This window comes from Nannobrachium achirus (genome assembly GCF_963921795.1).
Source record: "Nannobrachium achirus genome assembly, chromosome: 22".
NCBI classification, from domain to species: Eukaryota; Metazoa; Chordata; class Actinopteri; order Myctophiformes; family Myctophidae; genus Nannobrachium; species Nannobrachium achirus.
The window spans coordinates 39,761,392-39,783,061 of NC_137829.1; the positions used below are offsets into that span (position 1 = coordinate 39,761,392).

General features: G+C 41.2%; 1 long non-coding RNA gene across 1 annotated transcript; it reads right to left on the bottom strand.

Moving 5' to 3' along the window:
- Nucleotides 1-11,791: 11,791 nt before the first annotated feature.
- Nucleotides 11,792-13,957, bottom strand: LOC308307708. The gene is made up of 3 exons (XR_013963232.1): nucleotides 13,892-13,957; nucleotides 12,509-12,552; nucleotides 11,792-12,086 (listed from the first exon to the last, which is right to left on the bottom strand). It is a non-coding gene; the product is annotated as an uncharacterized lncRNA (long non-coding RNA).
- Nucleotides 13,958-21,670: the final 7,713 nt, after the last annotated feature.

The following is a 21,670-nucleotide window of genomic DNA, read 5'->3' on the forward strand; positions in this document are numbered from 1 at the left end:
CTAATTAAACGAACCCAAAGGCACTTTTAAGAGCCACGTTTATTGTCTCTCTCTGCTCTCTCTATATCTATCAATTATCTATCTATCTATCTATCTCTCTCTGTCTGTCTGTCTGTCTGTCTGTCTGTCTGTCTGTCTGTCTGTCTGTCTGTCTGTCTGTCTGTCTGTCTGTCTGTCTGTCTGTGTGTGTGTGTGTGTGTGTGTGTGTGTGTGTGTGTGTGTGTGTGTGTCTACATTTGTTTGTCTTGTCTATATTGTCTGTGTTTTTACTCATCACCATGAGTGACTACAAAAACCCGCTCACGGATCTGGATGAGTTTGTTGATCAACTTGAACAGAAGGACATTAAGGACCTTGTAAAAGATATCGCTGACTTGATTCCTCCGGAGTCACCCCCACCAGCGAAGAAGGCCAAGGCTCCTCGGTCGACAGTGACGTGGGTAAACCAAGACAGAGATGGAAACGTCATCTATGCAAGGCCCAGATCCAGCAGGAAACAGCCAAATCAGGGTCAGTATTGTTATTACATTGAATGCATTTGGAGATCTTGATTATTTCATTAGTAACTTGTTAGTTTACTTTTTCATTACCGACAATTAAAACCCACCTGCAAGGACGTTTGGTAAACATAAAACAGTCTACCAGAGTGTGGTGGAGCTATGCTGAACTTCACCATGGTGATTTGCATTGACGTTGAACCTCCTGTCACCAGTAAATCCAAAAATAGTGTGAATACTTACACAGCCTTACTAAAAGGCAATTTCTCTGTCTCTCAAGCCCTGCCATGCGCGACTGAAAATTAATGTAAACAATACAAAAGCACAGATAAGTTCTCCTTTGTCGCCAATAGATGGCCATGCAACCTACACCAAAAGTGGAAACCTATATAAAACTGTAGACCTCCACAGACTGCAACACATCTCTGGTCGGTCACCTTTTTTAACAGTCAGTGGTGAGTGGGACCTGTGCATGTCTCCTTTGACAGAGAGGAGCCTATCCATTCAGGAAACGGCACAAATATGTCAAGTGGATTATTTTCCCTTTGTGGCAACGGAAAGAACAGGGAAATATAGGTCTTAAATGTAACTAAGTAAAGCCATTGTTTTGGAAAATGTAACTATAACGAAACTACAAATGTCAAAACTAACTCGTTAGGTTACTCCGTTACCACTAAACCTAACGGCGCTACGTAACACTGTTAGTTATAGCGCTGTTACACCCTATTCATCATTCATCATTGTGCGCTGGGATGACAGAGGCTCAGGAGGTTGAGCAGCCGCTGGGGAATCCAAAGTTTACCGGTTCAAAGTCCCCAGCTCCCCCTGGGTTACATTACATCTATCCATAAACAATTTCTAGACTTCATGTAATCCCTAAGTTCACTATCTGTTGCCCACCATCTTATGTTATTAATATACTAAAGCATTATTCAGCCTGTTCTGTTGTATTGCTCAGCATGTTTCTTAATTTACTGTCCATGCCTAACAAAAACAAACTTTACAGTATTACCCGTATTGCTTCAGAATTCCCACACACACACTGTCTGATATGAACAATATAAGGCCATCACACGCTTAGCACTCTCAATAACAAATGACACTCATCATCCTCTGTATCGCTACTTCCACCTCATGCCATTGGGGTGAAGATACAGAACCTTGAAGTAGGCACAAGGTTCGGTGTAGCAGGAGTTTTGTCTCCTCAGCCATCGCTGCACTAAACTACCCCGCCCCTGTCGCTAGGATGGTTTTCTGTGCATAGTGGGGACCTGCTGATCGGTCTTTTTTTTTTACGCACTTGTGAAGAAAACTTTCCTTTCGGGGACAAGGACAATAATGATTATTATGTTAATATGATTTTTTTTTCTTTTTTCTGTGAAAAGCTGGTCAGAGTCGTAAGGCTGATTCTGATGTTTCCCGTCGGAAGACTGTTCCTCCCACTGTTCCTGACCCTAACTGTGACGTTGTAGACGTAACCCCAGATGCTCTTGGTATGTATTAAGTTGCACAAAGCAATACCTTCATATTATATTGTAATAATCTGTCATTGAGTTTGGTCATTCTACTGTTAGACTGATGATAGATTCTTGGGTTGCCTATGATCTTTGTTTACGGTCACCATGCATTTGATGTGTTACCCTTTGTACTATCCTTGCTTATTGTAAATCGCTCTGGATTAAGAGCGTCTGCTAAATGCCAAAATTGTAAATGTTAATTACATGTTTGCATTACAAATAATGGGTAACTGCATTCTCCCCAGCCATTCAATCTATTATACTTTTGATCAAACAAAGTGTTGTTTTTAATATTCCATTCTATTTTAACAGAGTGTTTCATACAAGAGCTCCAGCTCTCATTGAGCATTGCCTCGGGTGAGGGTCAGGAGGAAGCACCAACCCCATCAGCTCCTCTCCTGGCTTCCCAAGACTGGACTACACGGAAGCGTCTCTTTGTAGAGAGATGGCGGGCAGAGAGACCCCGGTTGGTGAACAGTGCAGCAGCTAAGGAAAACATAGGCTCACACACCTGCCAACAGTGTGGCATCAACCCAGCTGCTGTTCGCTGTCGTGACTGCCTACCGCGACCCTTTCTCTGTCCTGACTGTGACATCATCACGCACACAAGATATGTGCTCCACAATAGAGATGCCATCCATGCCGGGTTCTTCCAACCACTGCCTCCAACCACTAGTATCGTGGATAAGGCTGCTTGCCGTTGTGGTACGTTTTTGTTTGTGAGTGTACACCATGACATATTCAACTCTCTGACACATTAACTTTGTTAAGTTAATTGACTTAAACAATGCTTTGTCTTGTTGCTAGATTTTGAATGCATTTGGATGCCCCATGACAATCAGCTTCCTGAGAATATCTCGAAAACATTTTCAGCAATGCAGCCATTAAATCCATTTGACCCTTCCCAAAGAAAATATTCTCTTCAGGTCGTTCAAGCGATCGTATTGTATTTCCCATTGGACTTCAATTATCTTAATTCACAATTCACATGTATGATCTCTTTCAGAGCGCCTTGTACCTGTGCAGATACCTGACATATGTAGTTGTCCAAAAGAGGCACTGAGGGTGAAGCCAGGAAAGGCAGTTGCTTTGGTCACTATGGATGGTAAGAAAGTGAAGATCTTTTTGTCTTAATTGTCCATCATATATATATATCTATATATATCTATATATATATATAAATATAAAAGTTGCTACATTTTACAGTACAGTGGCTGTGTTTTGTGTTTTTTTTCCCTAGGACGATATGATCTCAACATGCCTGACCTGACATGTGAAGCATGCAAAGCCACCTGGACCGCCGGAGTGGATGATTTACTGGATGCAAACTACTGGCCTGCAACCCTTCAATTCTCCACAGTTTATGACACCGATGTCTTTTTTTCATTTGAACAAATGAAGATGGCATCACCAGGGTTGTCCTGCCAGGCGTTCTTAAAACTGCTGGATCGGCGTACTGACCACTTTGGGCGTGTGAGTATTGAACTTATTTAGCCTACAGTACATCTGTTTGCTATGTGGGTTGAATTAGCTACTAATGTATTTGTTGCACATTATTAGCTGATGATTTCCTTATTTTGAAATAGGCTGGAAAGATCTCAAGAGATGGCTTTCAGAAAAGCTTTTTTGAGTGGGAAGCCGTGCAGTACGAACTGGAACAGATCTGCAAGGAGGAGCCATTCATGTGCCCGGCGTGCACACCGGAAATGGTTGCAATATCCGTTGACGGAAATCGCAAACATTACCGCTTCAAGAATGCAGCCAGGTACTTCTAATTGAGTATATTGTAACAGCATTTATATTACTAAGAAAACAAGTCTAATATGAACCAAGTAATCCCATACTCAGAGATATTGTTAACTCTTTGTGTACCTTTTTGTTTTCTTTAGATCTGAGGAACAGGCCATCTTTGATGGCATCTTCATAGCTAAAGATGAAGATGTGTCTAGATTTGTAGAGTACATACACAAGTCGACAAAACATGTAAGATTACATACCATAATAATATGTGCACAAGTACAATACCCTCATACGAAAAGGTTTTCATATTCCATATTCCATATGGTAGGTCTCTGGAAGAGGTGTCTGTGGTGGGCAGTGGTCCGCAGCCAGAGAGACGTCGACCAGGTCTACAAGTCATATTGATGAAGAAGGGCTTGAGCTGGCAGTGTGTCGCCACGGAGTTCTATTCAGTGCTCTTAACCAGTACAGGGGTGAAATATTTGCCTACCCCTTGTATTTGCATAAGCAGCTGGCCAGTAAGCAGATCCAATTCTTTTGCATGGATGTTGCTTGCAAGTACTTCCCTTACCTCCAAAAGGTTGCTGAGAAATGTCCGGAGTTACAACCTCTGCTGACCATGAAGCCACATCTCAGCGTGTTTCACGCAAAGGCACATTCATTCAAATGTGAAGTAAGCGCAACATTATCATGTGATAGTATTACTTTATCAGAACACCTGCACATGAAGATGTCAACATCATCTGTGCATTGTATTTGTTGTTGTATATTTGCCCAGGTGAAATGGAGTGGAAGTTATCAAGATGGAGCCGGTCTTACTCTGGGAGAAGAGGTGGAGCAGGTCAATGCCTTCCTCTCTCGAATTGCAGTGACCACGAAGCACATGTCAAAAGCAGGTATGATGACCACATACAGCAGCATTTAAAAAACACAGCATAAGTATACTTGGAATGTTAATGGTGCCATTTCAGCCTGTTATGATCTTATCACTCGATAATGGCTGCTGAGGCAGACGTTACCCTGCTTAATAAATATATAAATGATTTGACCAAAACATGAAGCAAAACAAAGTATTTCCTTGTTTACAATACTTAAAGTGTCCCACAAGGGCTGTGCTGGGCGTCCCCCGAGCACAACACGGTCACAGGTTCTCCTTGGAAAACAAGGAAGTGTGTCTGTGTCGTCTATTTCTGCTTCAAATATATTTTTAAACATTCTTGAGAGAAACATTTTGTTTGGAAATGACACAATGTGTTTGTTTACAAGGCTGTCATGTTGGATATGGCACATATTCAGTCACGCAGTGCAGCCTGAGTGCAGCAGGTCCTCTGAGCCTTTGATTAGACATCGGTCTGTTATCAAGTGGAGCGGTCTATTATCCAGAAATAAGACAGCTGATTTCAGTGATTGACCACAATCAGAATCAAGCATTCAACTAAGCCATGTCATACATTATGATTATGTTAACATCAATTTATTTTGGCAGGACGCATCGACATGTTGACCCTCATGGCTATGAACTGGAACAGGCAAAAGAGTGACGATATGGCCACCACACTGGCTCGCCGATATCAGAAGGTAATGTCATCAGTAATGTTCTTTTAGGTGTTGAATATGCCATGATGCAGTATTGTACATGTTAGAGACAACATTCGTTTTATTGTCTATGATTCTTCGTCCATGTAGACCAGCAAATCTCATCAGCACCAAGTGCAGAGTCTTGAGTCACTAAAGCTTGAATATGCAGTGACAGAGAGCCAGCTGGAGGACTGGGTCCAGGATGTAAAGGAGTGGGCAGAAGGTGAGGCTGTTCTCTCTATGCTACTGCCAAGTGGAGAATCAGTAGATAATTTAATTATCTCCCTATGCCATGTACGTTTTGTTTTATTTTGCTTCATGTGCACTTGGATCATCTATTGCAATCTTGCATGAAATAGTGAATAATTGTTCACTTAAAGTGCAACCCACCTATTTTCTCTGTGCAGCAACAACTGCATATGGGCCAGATGCCTTGGAATCCAAAATTGAGATGCTGGTGGTGAGTCTCAAGCGGAGGACTCAGCTCATTCACAAAGATAAGGCTGGTAACAAAGGACGTGCCAGACTCCGCCGCAAGATCCGGGAGGAGAAAGACGTCCTGTCTGCTGTTGTTGCTGAATATAACAGCATGGTTCCATGCACAGAACACCTTAACATGGAAACCATCCTGTCTGTTGAGCAAGCTTGGCCCTGGCAGCAACAACACAGTGGTATGTACTGTACACTTGTCTATTGACTACAAATCTGACACATAACACATCATATGCTGGACCTTTTAGCTGGGGAGTGGCCAACTTTGAATCATTTCTTTACAAATGGCAATTGGCAAATCCTACTCATTCTCCCTGTGAATCTTTGTCAAAAAATACATTCCAGTCTCAGTCGATCTAAGGACTAAAAGGAAGGCATTCGACACCATCATGGCTGTGAGGCGACTTGAGGAGGAGAAGAAGATCCTGGTGACGGAAATGAACCACCACTGGCGATATCTGTCAACTCGTGTCGATGGCCTGCAGGAGCTGTCCTGCATTATTTCTTCTGAGGCAATGAATGGTATGTTTTAGAATATAATAATTCATAGGCATAACAAACATTACACAACTATGATGACAATAACAATCATTACTAACACAGGCTTTATCTTGTGTTCTATATCCAAGATTCACAGTGGGGCCTAAGTCAAGAAGGTTTGAAAGGTCTGCATTCCATTCTCCAAAGAAAGCTGTGGAAATTCAGGGAAGAGATGAAGCACTCGCGACAATGTTACCTGCATGCTTTGTCTGGAACAGAGAACGTCAACTTTTTGGAGGACAATGACGACGACGATGATGATGATGAAGAAGAATATGACATTGACTCTGATGACGAACTGTAATCAGCAAAAGTCTGTGTCAGAGACTAATCTGGATCTCTCCGAATTGCACATTCAGCCACAGTGGAACACGAACGGACTGCTTTTCCTACGTGGAGTTTTGAAACTATTCTTTTGTGGACTTTGGACCCGCTGTTGCAATACTACTTTTTGCACCTCATGTACACTCTGGACCTACATTATGTTTAACCTCGGGTGGAGCTGTACATACATACTTCTATGTGGACCTATCTTGTGTCTTACCTCATGTAAATGCATACCTGCTGCTGCTATGTGGACATATCTGGGGTACACATTTTTTCTGTGGAATACATTTTTGACATTTTTTTTTCCACGGACATACAAAATGAGTAGAGAAAGCACTACAGTTTAGCCCTGAATGACTATTATAGTTCCGTTACTCTTGAGTGTAAATGGAACCAAATGGAAGACAAACATTTGAGAACCACTGTCCTTCCTAGGGATGGAGCTCATTAATTCGTATTGCTAAATTATGAGCACTTTATCAATCCTGCTTATTGATCCGGGCTTTTATCAAGACAACTACTGAGCTTTTTCTAATTTTGTGGAAAGACGTGAGATGACAAATTCTTAACAGAACCGTTATTTATAGAGTTAAAATATGTATTTATCACTCTTGTATAGATATTTCATGAGTATGTGCTTGCATATTGGGTAGCCAGCAGGCTTCGAGTATCAGTTCTGTCTAAGATTATGTGCTTCTCTGCAATGTTGGTTTGGTCTAATGGCTCAACAACCCTGGTTTCCCAGGAAACTAAACACGTGATGATCACTGACAGCTTTGTGTGATGATAGGGGTGGGCGATGTAAGGGATAAATACTGGCTCCGTGGGGGTTGTCCATATACAGTATAACATCCTGACGGACTGATAACTAGTTATCAGGCCGAAGGGATATTATATGGTGATAAATATCGTTGAGATGATACAATATCTCCACGATATTCCTTTTCAGAGATATCGTATCTATTGTGATACAACAAGAAAGCCATAAAAATCCCTGTTGAATTGTTAATACAGAGATTCATTGCAGAATCCATTTAAAACTACATTGGTCTAAATCAGTAGTTCTCAAACATTAAATGTCAGTATACAAATGGAACCGTAAGGTCCATTTGCTAATGTACAATACAATACATTGTGTCATAGTAAATCAGCGTCATACATATTCTGAAAAAAAAACAAAAAAAAAAAACATGGAGAAGTATGCCCAGAGTTACATATTTGTAAGTGTCAATTTAGGACCGTTCCCTAAAGGAACCCACAAAGTACCTGCACTCCACTTTGAGGACCACTGGTCTAAATGGTCTGTTACTCCTTTTACTTTTAGGCTTTGTTAGCTTGTAGGTGGTTGAAACTTGATAAATAACCCTAAAAACAAACGTGTATCATGATACAGCTTGGAAGAGTAGAGGGTATGCGAGTGACATCATCATACCCCGAAGTAATGCGGGAATGCCTATACTGAGTGGCAAAGAAATGACTTTCTGGTCTTGACAGCCCATATACATCCAAACAAAAGTCCTAACGGATTGCATTAAAGACATTAAACAACGTTAAACTCACTTTGCCATTTACTTTATGCATGCGCGTACCCTCTATATTGTGATATTGTATTGTTCCATATCGCCCACCCCATGTGATGATGCCATTATGTGTATAAAAACGATGTATCTCTGTATTTCCGTGAGAAGAAATGATCTGGAACCATCCCTTTCCAGCGCTTATAAGATCTCTTTACTGGAATAAAACCAAATACACAAAGATGTATCCTCTGTTTATTTATGCAACTAATTATTATGTGTCCATAGATATGGAGTAAGAAAAGCAAAGCTATCAGGTATCCTTTATTGGCCAGTTGTGTGTGACTGAGTTTGTGGCTGACCACCACCAAAGACTAAGTTGACAAAAGTTACATATTTTGTTCATAATATCATTTGGCCTATCATTAAAATGTGCAATAAGTGGTAAGTTGCTTTATATTATGAATAGTAATGTACTTTCTTGGTCGCCTATTGTCTCCACAAACCCAAACCTTATTGATAACAGGTCTCAATAAATGTGTTATAGAGTTTGTAATGGGCTCAGGTTTCAAGCTCCATCCCTAGTCCTAATGTGCAATACATGTGTTATAGTTAATTAGTGTGATACATATTCTGAAGAAAACCTGGACAGACACACACACACACACACACACACACACACACACACACACACACACACACACACACACACACACGAGGGGTAAGGATTCAGGATGAGGGTAAGGATTCACACATCTTTATGTGAGTGATTATGAGATCAAGACAAGGCTCTTTCACTTTATAACAAAGCAATGACAGATGTAACACATTTGTAGCCAAAGAGAACTGCTAGTGTCTTGTCTTGCTCATATGACCTCCTCAAACATGGACCTACAGTTCTCTTCGTTGTCGACTGATTGATTGATTGATTGAAGACTATTAGTAGTTTGCAAAGGAAAAGGTACAGTTTCATGACAGTACAGTTCACTGGTACAAGGTCAACTAAAAGCTTCTCGGCTTATTTGCACAGGAAATGTATCTCATATAACATTGAATGACAGACGGATAGAACAGGTTTACATGTTTGCTATTTCGCTCCATATCTTGAATAAGATATGACTAATTTGTTCTAATTTTGATATATTGGTCAGCTCGCCAAGGCAAAAGCGTGGATGCCCTTGGTGTCCTACCGTTTGACATTCATTATGGTGTTTATACCTCCCACTTCACTGATTCAATGTTTCTGATTTTTGCACAACTACTAACCTTTTTCAAAAGATTGCCATGGTAGTATTGACACTAACAATGTAGCCTACTATAATCGAAGTTCATTCTGCCAACCTGGAGAAAAGAGCTCTAAATGGCCATATAACCCATAAACTACATAGGGTTATGTAGGCTCAACATATTTGACAGAATATTGGGGTCCATGTCATTGGTCCTACACTGGTGAATGCTAACCTGGTGAATTCTAACCCTAAAGTTAACACTAACTCTAAACCTAACCCTAACCCTAACCAATGTAGGATTATGAACCTTCGGACTTATGGGCAGTCCCTGAATATTGTGGGTGGTTCCTACTCATCATGGATGCCCTTTGAACCTTGGCACTGACACACCTCTGAAGGCGTATACATCAGCAACAACATGTGCAAGAGACATGCAGTCAATCAGATTTGAAAAGGTCTTGGAATGTTCTACCATACCGAAGCCAATACGTATAGCCACTGAATATAAAGAAAAACATGGAAACACTTGATTTCACCCTCTTACCAATTAGAAAGGTAAAATCTGACAATATTGTTCATCAACACTCAAAACCAACAATAAGCCTGCAAGGATAACTGTTTAACTGCCTGGGTATAAAGATAAGAAGAAGATAAGAAAATTAAATATTTAATATTAAAGTTATTATTTCCTGGGGTTGGATAATTGTTGTGAAGTTAGGATTTAGAAAACACCAATCGGTTCATTGAAAAAGTAGTAAGAGTCTAATTACATAGTTATACACACTATTACATAGTAATAGTGTGTTAATACATAGGACCACAATGGTCTACCAACAGGCATGAATGCGCTGCTGAAAGATGCTGTTGATTGGCAACCATAATCATCCTTCTAAATGTTCATACAATTGTAGCTTATAGAAGACTGTGCACATCTGTCTCATAGCCTACATTGGCCGATATCCAGTTATAAGTCTGTATATACAGCAGGCTACATTCATTGTGACCATAGGTCGCAGTTTACTGTCAGAACCGTCACACACTGTCCGTAAACCGACGGGTAACGCCTGACACTGTGGTTCCCCCAAAACATCACTGTCTTGGCCATCTGGCCAGTGTGGCACAGAGTCACAGTGATGTGGACATCAGGGATGTTGATATTTGGGCATAAAGGGGATTTGGTTCCCCTGTCATCCCAGGGATCTCAATATGGGCATAACATTGATTGTTCACCTGGCATCACAGGGATCTCCATATATGGGCATAAAAGGGAGAGTCTGTCTGGGTAACGCTTGTCTTTTTTGTCGATTGATTCTCACGCTCTGACATCACTGTGATGTCATGCATGGGAACCAAATCCCTTTTATTGCCATCACAGTGATGTCAGAGCGTGAGAATCAATCGCCAAAAAAGACAAGCATTACCCAGACAGACTCTCCCTTTTATGCCCATATATTGGAGATCCCTGTGATGCCAGGTGAACCAAATCACTTTTATGCCCCTTTAGGGCGAGGTCACCCTGAGGCATCTTACTGGTTTATTGAATAGATGTGTTCATATATTTTACTGGTGAATTGTGTTTATTCATTAAATCTACTGTGGAGCCTGTCTCTTAGACCAGTGGTTCTCAACCTTATCAGGCTGCGACCCCCAATATAACCATATTTTAACTGGGGACCCCCCTCTCCCCAAAATAATCATATTTTAACTGAGGACCCCCCTCCCCCCAATATAATCATATTTTAACTGGGGACCCCCCCTCCCCCAACAAGAGTTGAGGCATAACATTTTGTAAAACAGTTATAACCGATCTACATGCTCAAATTGTAGATCATCTATTTTCACATTGTCTGCTAATATTTGACAATTTGGCCAATGTTTAATTTGTCATTTTAGAAGTATTAGGTCCTTAAATTGACCCTCTGGGAGTCCCTACCCACAGGTTGAGAACCACTGTCTTAAACCAAAATGTTGCTTAATTTTTTTGAGCAAACTGGTGTTTATTGTAAATGTTGGCTACTGCAATCCTGCCTAGTAGTATGCACCCACTTTTAAACTTCTTAATCCAGGTATGGAAGTTGTTTTACAAACTACTGGGTGTATTGCCAAAGTTACGCAGCCACCAACCAGAAGGAGTCAATCAAAGAAGAGAACCTGTGAGATATAGCCTATTCTGTTTAGAACACAAATTAATGTACAGTAACTAGGTATGCATGGGCACAACTGCCGCCTGTGGTTCTTATTTGTTACTGCCAAATAAATAACTGCATAACATACAGTATATCAGACTTACATAGAAAACCATTATAAGCTTGGTTCATACAATTATAAATTGACTACTTGGAAGAAACACAACATTCAGTGCAAATGGCTTTTAATGAACAAACATTGCGAGAGTGTACACTCCAGGTCCACATATAAGGTGGAAAGGTAGCAGCATCACAAAATGAACACTGACTGAACAAAACAAAAAAGTGCAACATTGGAAACGCATCGCCAGCTCCACATAAGGTGCAAAAGGTAGCAGCATAACAGGTCAACAAAAAGGAACAGAAGGAAAGAACAGTCCAAGTGCAGAGGCTTCAGGCATGATGGCGTCATTCATCTTTGTAATTCTCCTCTGGTTCCCAGGTTTGATCCCATGTTCTGCCACTGTGAAGTATCAATAAATTAAGAGGAATTAATTTAGAGAACTCAATTACACCACTTGAGATGGCTTTTCTATTGGTTTAAAAACACAGAGCTCTTCATAGAAACACTGGAAAAGGTTTTCAGTTCTTCACACTCAGGGATAAGTATAGTGACTACTGGATCTCAAGCAGTCACCAACAACACCTCTTTTCCACAATTTTGAGTAACATGCGCTGCACATGAGGTCCCTAAATCAAGACAGTTATTTTATCATTAGCGTTCTGTGTGCAACTTGTTACGACACCACAAAGAAGAGGTGAAACCTTCCTGAGTATTAAGGATAATTGAGAGGAAGGAAAAAACTGGTGCTTTCACCCAGAAACCACATGCCCCTGGTAGGGCAAAAAGTGTAACAAGTTAGAATAATATTAACAATTTCTTACCATGCAGAACAAGGCTCCCAGTTCACCAGGACTTGTCGTTTCCCCTAAACAGACAGACAACATCATTAGCTGTTTAGCAATCACTGGATATGGTTAGTCACTGTGTTAGTAGCAATCACTGTGTAGGGCATAACACTGTTTTAGAGTCTTTGCTTGTCTCAGTGAGTCATTATGGCCTTTCAATAAGCCAAACAACAATATGTAAAGAAGGTACCTGTTTAATTAATTGGTTAAATACTTTATTAGTCAAAGATGTAACAGCACGGAAGTAACTTAACAGTTACTTTAATAATATTTAAAGTTATAATAATATATGACTGTATGCTGATGCATCTGAATGTAATGACCTAGCAAGGGAAGTAAAGGAGTATCATGACAGGCCTAATGAGTAGGGATGTAGCTTGTTAATTTGTATTGATAATGAGCACCTTATCGATCCCCATTATTGAGCCGGGCTTTTATCAAGCCCACTATTGAGCGTTTTCTAATATTTTGTGGAAAGATGTGAGACGACAAATTCTGAATAGAAACTGTATTTTGTATTTTGACCAACATCTACAAAGAATTGAAGAATTGAAAAATAATATACCTATGATTAAAACAACCATTCATTAATGTGCAATAAGTATTAAATGGCTTTATATTAGGAATAGTACTGTAATAACTTCTTCATAACTTCATCGCCTCTTGTCTTGATTGTTTAAACATGTCATGGGACATAAGCCTAAAGCTCATTTATACAGAGTACTCAATACATTTGTTATCGAATATGTAACAGGCTCGTGTTTTGAGCTCCATCCCTACTTATGAGTTTAATACATCCTCAGTGGACTTTGTTATTAAACAGCAGGCTCATACAGCAAGGTCAAGTACAGTAGTTATTCTGCTGTAGGCAAGCAGCAGACCCTGCTATAGGCAAGCAGAAAGTTATAAGGTGTTATGAACGCAAGGATTCAGGCCTTAGTATTCTGGCTAGAGCAGTGACTATGGCCTCGGCATATAGGCCTTCTATTCTCAGTCAATGAGAATGCAACACATGTTCATGGTTTGTCAGGGTAGTGTTGCCACTCTCAGTCGCAGTGTGGAGCAGCACATTTCACAGTCCGGCAGAATTGACCATTTTCATTATTATATTACATAGGAATTATGAACATCTTTGGTAATGAATAAATCTTCTTAAATGTATATAGTATTTACTCACAACAGTGAGGGCAGACCACTGACTCTCTCCATGCTTCATAAACGCACACACACACACACACACACACACACACACACACACACACACACACACACACACACACACACACACACACACACACACACACACACACACACACACACACACACACACACACACACACACACACTTCTACATTTCACCTTAACTGTCCTTCTGTTGGTTATTCCCAAATACGGAAAGAAGTCCCGGGTGTTGCATGTCTGGCAACCTTGAATGATGAAAAGAGAATAACAGTTAAGCCATGATGCAATGCTATGTAAATATCTGCAGTATTTTACTTGTGACAATATGAGTTTGTCCCTAGTTTTTGTAAAAAAGTTTCATTCACAAAGCTCTATTGGCTTAACCACATTAAACCTTGCAACCCATTTCCGGCCATTTATTTGTTTAAAAACATAGAGACAGTACAAACGGTACTGGTTTCAAGTAATAATTTCCCAACAGATCCCCAAAACCTTTGTTTTGGGGGAGTGCTGCTTTCTGTTCATTCAACCTACTCTGAGTGTTGGCTGGTGAGGCGCTCCCTAGTGACACATACTTAGGGCGGATTCACACTGCAGTTCGATTGAATCAAACTGTTCCCGAAAATGATTGCCTGGTCCCCGCTGGCCAGCATTCACATTGGCCAAGATTCTTCCATGCCCGAGTACAGTTCATTCAACAATAATGGTACTATGGGGGCTTTGGGAGATATAGAGTGTCATGTTAGAGTTTAGGGTGAATAATAAAGTTTGACTATGTTCCTGACGTTATCTTGTAATAACAGAACGACAATACACAATCAAAGCAGTGTGTGTTGACTGTCTTTGAAACATCACAATGTAACATCGTCTGTAATGATCGTATAACAGTTACGTCACTGGTGCATCCATGGTATCTTAATAGTGATGCGACAGACCAATCATTTTTGCTTTATTTTCATCTTTGCTGCAGCGCCGCTACTGAAGTCCATTTCCTTGTTTTTGGAACGATGGCTTCACATTGCAGCGCAACGTCCCAGAGGACGCATAAAACGGACTCCAGACAACCACCAGAGACCACAGTGTGAATTCGCTCTTAGTTGCACGCCAAGAACTGACATACAAGCTCAACATGTATCAGAAGCGAGTGAGGTGACCTGCTATTCTTGTCCGTTCTCTGTGTGGCCTGCGCACAATACTGGTTCTATCAGTGTGAAGTTGTCTGATAGGGGGTCTATAGGCAAACATTCAGTGAAAGCAGCCGAGCCACAAGCAGACAATTTCTGTGCAGGTAATAAGCAAACATTCAGCTAAAACAACAGATCTACAAGCTCACAATGCACCATGATTAGGATTGGTATCCTTTAGGACAGGGTCTTCAACAGGGGGTCCGGGACCCCTAGGGGGTCCTCACAGTTACTACTCATTACTCATTTATTCGTTATGTGAAAGTCCTATGATGTCTATGACATCACCCTTTTATGCCCATACATGGAGATCCCTGTCTGTAGAACCAGTCACACAGATATGGGCTGTCTTGACCATACATATGGATTATGTTAGTGTGGTATGTGGCCTCCATATATGGGCACCGGCATTCCCATATGAAGTCCTGTTATTGGCCATTACATGGGCTTAATATTGATGACATCAGGGAACTGCATATATGGGCATAAAGGGATTCTGTTAGTGTGACATCACAGTGAAGCCATAGCGTGATGTCAAGAGTGGCAAACCCATAGACCTAGAAAATGTGTACACATCCAGACAGAGTCAGTATGTGCCGGTATATATGTATAGAATGAGACCAGACAAGGAACAAGCAGTTAGGAATCCTTAAAAGATTCTACTGAGAAACAGCCCGTCTGGCCAGGTTAATTACTACATTTTATGAAGGAAGCTGCGGCCTGCAGAACACGCCACGCGGGCCAGACTTTGGACATGTCTGCTCTTAAGGGTCTCATTCCTTAGGACTTTCTAAACAACAGGTGTTGTTTGTAAAGCAGACGTGAACCATACAAAAACATAAAGTACCCTCTATTTTCTTCTTCTTGCCGCCCTCGCTAGAAGGATCTGGAGCCGGGGAAGATGCAGAACTTGATTCCACAGGAGACGATTCTGGTAGAGGTTGAGAGAGATGAGAGAGAAAGCAGAAGAGAGAGGTAGAAGACAGTGGGTGTTGGGGGTCCGCAGCAGAAGGTTCCACAAGGAAAAAAGGAGGGGACCCCTTAGGACTTTCTAAACAACAGGTGTTGTTGTTTGTAAAGCAGACGTGAACCATACAAAAACAAAAAGTACCCTCTCTTTTCTTCTTCTTCTTCTTACCGCCCTCGCTAGAAGGATCTGGAGCCAGGGAAGTTGCAGAACTTGATTCCACAGGAGACGATTCTGGAAGAGGTTGAGAGAGAAGAGAGAGAAAGCAGAAGAGAGAGGTAGAAGACAGTGGGTGTTCGGGGTCCGGAGTAGAAGGTTCCACAAGGAAAAAAGGAGGGGAACCCGAACAACAAAGTATATTATACAGTTAATCCCTATACATACTATATCTTTGATAAAGATTTGCTGGGTGCTTGGGTGTTGTGGACACCAAATTCAAATGATTGACATTGTGTATGTATTAATAGTGTAGTGTGTAAGACCATACAAAACATACCATCTCTTTTCTTCTTCCTGCCGACTTTGAACGAAGACAGGGCAGGCCTCCCTCTCTTCCCGACTGAAAGACTGGTTATAGGTTCCACAAGAGGTTGAGCGATGACAGAGGAAGAGGAAGAAGAGAGGGGGGTAGAACACACAGTGGGTGCGGGGAGAGGAGCAGAAGGTTGGACAGGAAACACATCAGGTATAGAAGGATCTGGAGCCGGGGAAGTTGCAGAACTTGATTCCACAGGAGACGATTCTGGTAGAGGTTGAGAGAGATGAGAGAGAAAGCAGAAGAGAGAGGTAGAAGACAGTGGGTGTTCGGGGTCCGGAGTAGAAGGTTCCACAAGGAAAAAAGGAGGGGAACCCGAACAACAAAGTATATTATACAGTTAATCCCTATACATACTATATCTTTGATAAAGATTTGCTGGGTGCTTGGGTGTTGTGGACACCAAATTCAAATGATTGACATTGTGTATGTATTAATAGTGTAGTGTGTAAGACCATACAAAACATACCATCTCTTTTCTTCTTCCTGCCGACTTTGAACGAAGACAGGGCAGGCCTCCCTCTCTTCCCGACTGAAAGACTGGTTATAGGTTCCACAAGAGGTTGAGCGATGACAGAGGAAGAGGAAGAAGAGAGGGGGGTAGAACACACAGTGGGTGCGGGGAGAGGAGCAGAAGGTTGGACAGGAAACACATCAGGCAGAGGTGGACAACTAAGAGAGGAAGAGGCAGAAGACACGGATGCGAGCAGGGGGGCAGCAGATTCCACATGACCAATGTCCAGATGAATTACAAACACCGTGTTTGCCATGTCCTCCTGTGAGGTAGTTGGCTGGACGTACGGCTGCTCCTCTGGGCTGCTCGCCGTGTTCTCCTGTGAGTAGGGATGGGACGATAACGAAAATCCGTTATCCTGGGGTGGAACATTGCGTTGTGAGCTTGTAGATCAGCTATTTTTGGGCAAAGACATTTGATAAAGAATGAAAAAAAAACTTTATCAAGTACATATATTACAAGTACATTTTACCAATTATAGAGGGTTTAAATGGTATGCAGCTTGGTAAATAAAAGTTGAATTAATAAAAGGTGAATTGATCCCAGTGCATGACGGAGGACGATATCACGATAAATTTAATATCCACGATACGATTATTATCATGAGTGTTTTTTATCACGATGAACGATAATATCGTGTATTGTCCCATCCCTACATGTGAGGTAGTTAGCTGGGTGTTTGGCTCCTCCTCTGGGCTGCTCGCCGTGTCCTCCTGTGAGGCTGATGGCTGGACGTTTGGCTCCTCCTCTGGGCTGCTCGCCGTGTCCTCCTGTGAGGCTGATGGCTGGACGTTTGGCTCCTCCTCTGGGCTGCTCGCAGTGTCCTCCTGTGAGGCGGATGGCTGTACAGACGGCTCCTCAGTGACACTTGGTGTATCTGTAGTCAATATAACATGTTTGCATTTTTAATAATGTAGAAAGACAAAACATGCATTTAAAAAATACAGAAAATATTCTAAAACAATGTTCTTACTTTTTAGAATATACTCATATCCCTTCATTAACTTCTGAACCAATTCTGTCATCCTGGGATCGAGGGGGACAGCAGTGTAATAGTAGGTGTTCCAGTCACCCTTGCCAGTCACCCTTTCTTTTCGATAGAAAAGAATTGGCTTGCAGTCCAAAGCGTGAAGTCTTTTGACCTGAAATGAACAACAGCAGTTGGCACACATAAGTTAAACCCAGACTTAGACACCTTGTACTAGAAAGCCATATAATTTTAAAATGAACCATAATCTGTCACGTCAAAGCAGCAGTAGCTGAATGGCAGATGCAACAATCAACAGAGACGTTTAAGTTTAAGTTGCAGTTGTGACGAACAGTTGGGCCATGTTGAAGACCATGTTCTTCCAACATATCTACAAGCCTCAGCTGTACAACGCACTACTGTTGTTTTGGACAAGTCTCAGTGCAAACGGTCCACTCATTCACTTCACGTCTCTCTCATAGATTCGCTAGGTCTGCTAGCTGTCCTAGCTGTCTTTCTCTACTTTTCAGGGTTTCCTGCAGCGCTTTATTGGCCAGGCGGGCCACCCGGCCTAAAATCTGTAGCACCCGGTCAAGAGTCTGGTGAAAATTATGCAAAATTCCTCCTAAACGTGCAAAACAATCTATACTTTTGCTTTTGTGTTTGTTTAAGCAACTTCTCCTATGTAGGCTACCACCTGGCCAAGCCTTTTTCCTGCAGGAAACCCTGCTTTTCCTATGAGATCTGCTATAAGGTAATCAATCAATCAATCAATCAATCAATCAACAAGGTAATTTGTGCAAGACAAAACCTGCACAATAGCAGTAGATATCAAATGTGAATAAATGTGAATGTACAGTTTCTACAGTACACAATGTCTCTTTACTTACGTAGACCTTTGCTGCATCAATCTCTCTGGAAGAATTGTTGTTTTTCTTTATATTAGCAGACCACTCTGCATCGAACTTAGCCATTTTCAATTTCAGTTTGGCCTTGGGGACAAACGGCTGAAGGCACTTTTTGCATGTTTTGCTGTTTCCAGCGTTTAGTTCCTTGCATTGAGGACAGGGCCTAAATTTAGGTCCAGGGGTCTTTCCAGGCATGTTGGGGAGGGGTGGGGTTAACAGACAGACAAAAAAAGACAAAACGAGGGCAAACAGGCAGAGAGACAGAGAGACATGGAGTGAGACAAACAGACAGACATACAGATAGACAGACAGACAGACAGACAGACAGACAGACAGACAGACAGACAGACAGACAGAGAGAGATAGATAGATAGATAATTGATAGATATAGAGAGAGCAGAGAGAGACAATAAACGTGGCTCTTAAAAGTGCCTTTGGGTTCGTTTAATTAGTGTGGACTATAGGGTGGTTTGTTTGGGTAGGTAGGTGGGTTTGTAGAAGGATCTGCAAGAGAAATCACACTATTAGGAATGCAACACCCTATATCTGTGGTTCTCAAACCTTTTTGGCTGCAGAACCCCTTTATTCTGAAGCTAGCCGCAAATTGACTTTCTGTCAAGAAATTCAGTTCGGGTTATTATTTTTGTGTGCTGGAGTTTGGAAGCGCTTGTGGGAAATCACTCAATGGTCCTGTGTACCAGCTGGTTCTAAATGGCACATAGGCTAATGCAGGAGGCAACGGGACATTGCGTTTTGGAAGACAAGCGCTTCCAAAGTTCAACAGACAAAAAAAAAAAAAAAAAAACATGTCTGCTCGGAATTATTCAGTGGATTTTTCTGAAACAAACAGTTTGCAGAGAATAGTTCCATAGAGCAGCAATATTGGTGAGATTGACGTTTTTTTAATACAAACAAATAGCAAAAAAGAAAACGTTTTGATGCATTGAATCCCAATGGGAGGTATTGCAAATTTGCAACCCTAGATTCATCAGATTAAAAAAAAATAAAAGAAATCTAATGTTGCAATTTGCTGCTATTCTGAAGCCAGATACCCCCTTCCCCTGACTACAGCATTTTGCTTATCAAAAGTCTAGTTCAAAAGTCAACATGTAAAAAATAAACCAGCATAAAGGCAAATAAACATGTATTTCTCTTCAATAACAGTTGTACTAATTATTGATGTAATTTGGCTTTACAATTTCGAGATTTGCAGTTTCAAATGTTTTGTCATTACCCACAACAGTAAAACACATATTCCCATTTTCTCCTGTACCCCCTGAAGTACACGTATCCCCAGTTGAGAAACACTGCCCTACATTGTACAACAGTAAACAGCCCTCATCCAGACATGCTAAATCCTACACTGGTTATATTTCACTAAAATAGCAGACATACAAGCTCACAACAAGTTGCATCACAATGCAGTGTGAGCTTTTAGATCGGCTATTTTCGAATAGCCTTTGATAACACAAAATGCTAAGTCTTAAACGTATACAGACACACCAACTTTCTGGTGTTAATTTTAACACCATGGCCCAGTTCTGTCATTTTGTGGTGGTGCAGATTAAAGATTCATAATTTCTATTTTTAGAAAGCTAAATGATAATTAGTAACCAAATGGGCTCTTATGGATATGTAACTCAGACAGTGTAATACAAATGGAACCAAATGAACCCTTATGGGTCAATTTGGTTCCATTTGTACTCTCTCAGAGTAAATTTAACATTGATTTTACAATATAGGCTACAGACCCCGATTTAATGGCAGTTCTATCTCTGAGACCCCAATTTGTATTGTAAAAGCAGTGTTAATTTAACTCTGAGAGTGTACAAATGGAACCAAATGGACCTCTATAGCTATTAAGCAAATAGCAATGGACAACATTGTGTGTGTGTGTGTGTGTGTGTGTGTGTGTGTGTGTGTGTGTGTGTGTGTGTGTGTGTGTGTGTGTTAAACAAAGGGTTTACTGAGACCACACTGTCTGGATACTGAGCCAATACAATACTGTAATGTTACTTCTTGTGTTGAGATATATAATAAAGGTTCTGAGTCTGTCTAGTCGAGCTTGTTGTGCTGGTCTGAGAGCTTGTACACACTCCCGAGTCAAAAACCCCAAGGGTCCATTTGGTTCCTAACCTTCATTTATCTGGGGACCCCCTGACACTTCCCCAATGATCCATGGGGGTCCCCGGAGTCTAGGACCGGCCCGGACCCCACTTTGAGAACCAATGATCCAGGCTGCAGGCTGGATTAGCATGTCGGCTAATATTAGCTTTATTTATCTACGGTAATAAAGTAGTATGCAGAATACAGAATCACAACGTTCTAACACAACCACCGACGTGTTAACAAGAACGCCATGGCCTAGTCTGTCATGTTGTGGTACAGATAACATATGTATTCTATGGTTATTAATAACATACATGCTGCAGAGAACGTAAACAAACCTCTTACCTCAGAGAAGGGAAGCATTCTGGCTCACAATCTGCGCGCGACATGGCAACACACTGCGTCATGGCAGGAAGTACGTCACTCGATGGGAGGCGTAATCATATAATAATAATTAAAATAAAATAGATAACAACAACGTGATGGACCAACTTCGATAACATTCGATACAAATAATGAAACGCATATTATGGAAACTAAATAAATGTATTATGCACTAAACTAAACGTGTTATAGAGGCGGAAAAGGAAACGGAAACGGAAACTGAATATATCTGGCGGATGTGTGGATCAGTGAGTACTTAGGACGACGCAAATACGTTACAATGGGGCATTATTTGTTCATTGATAAGCGCACAGATATAGATCGGTAGATCAATAGTAGATCAATAGATATATAGATATTATATAGAGTACATGTATATAGATAGACA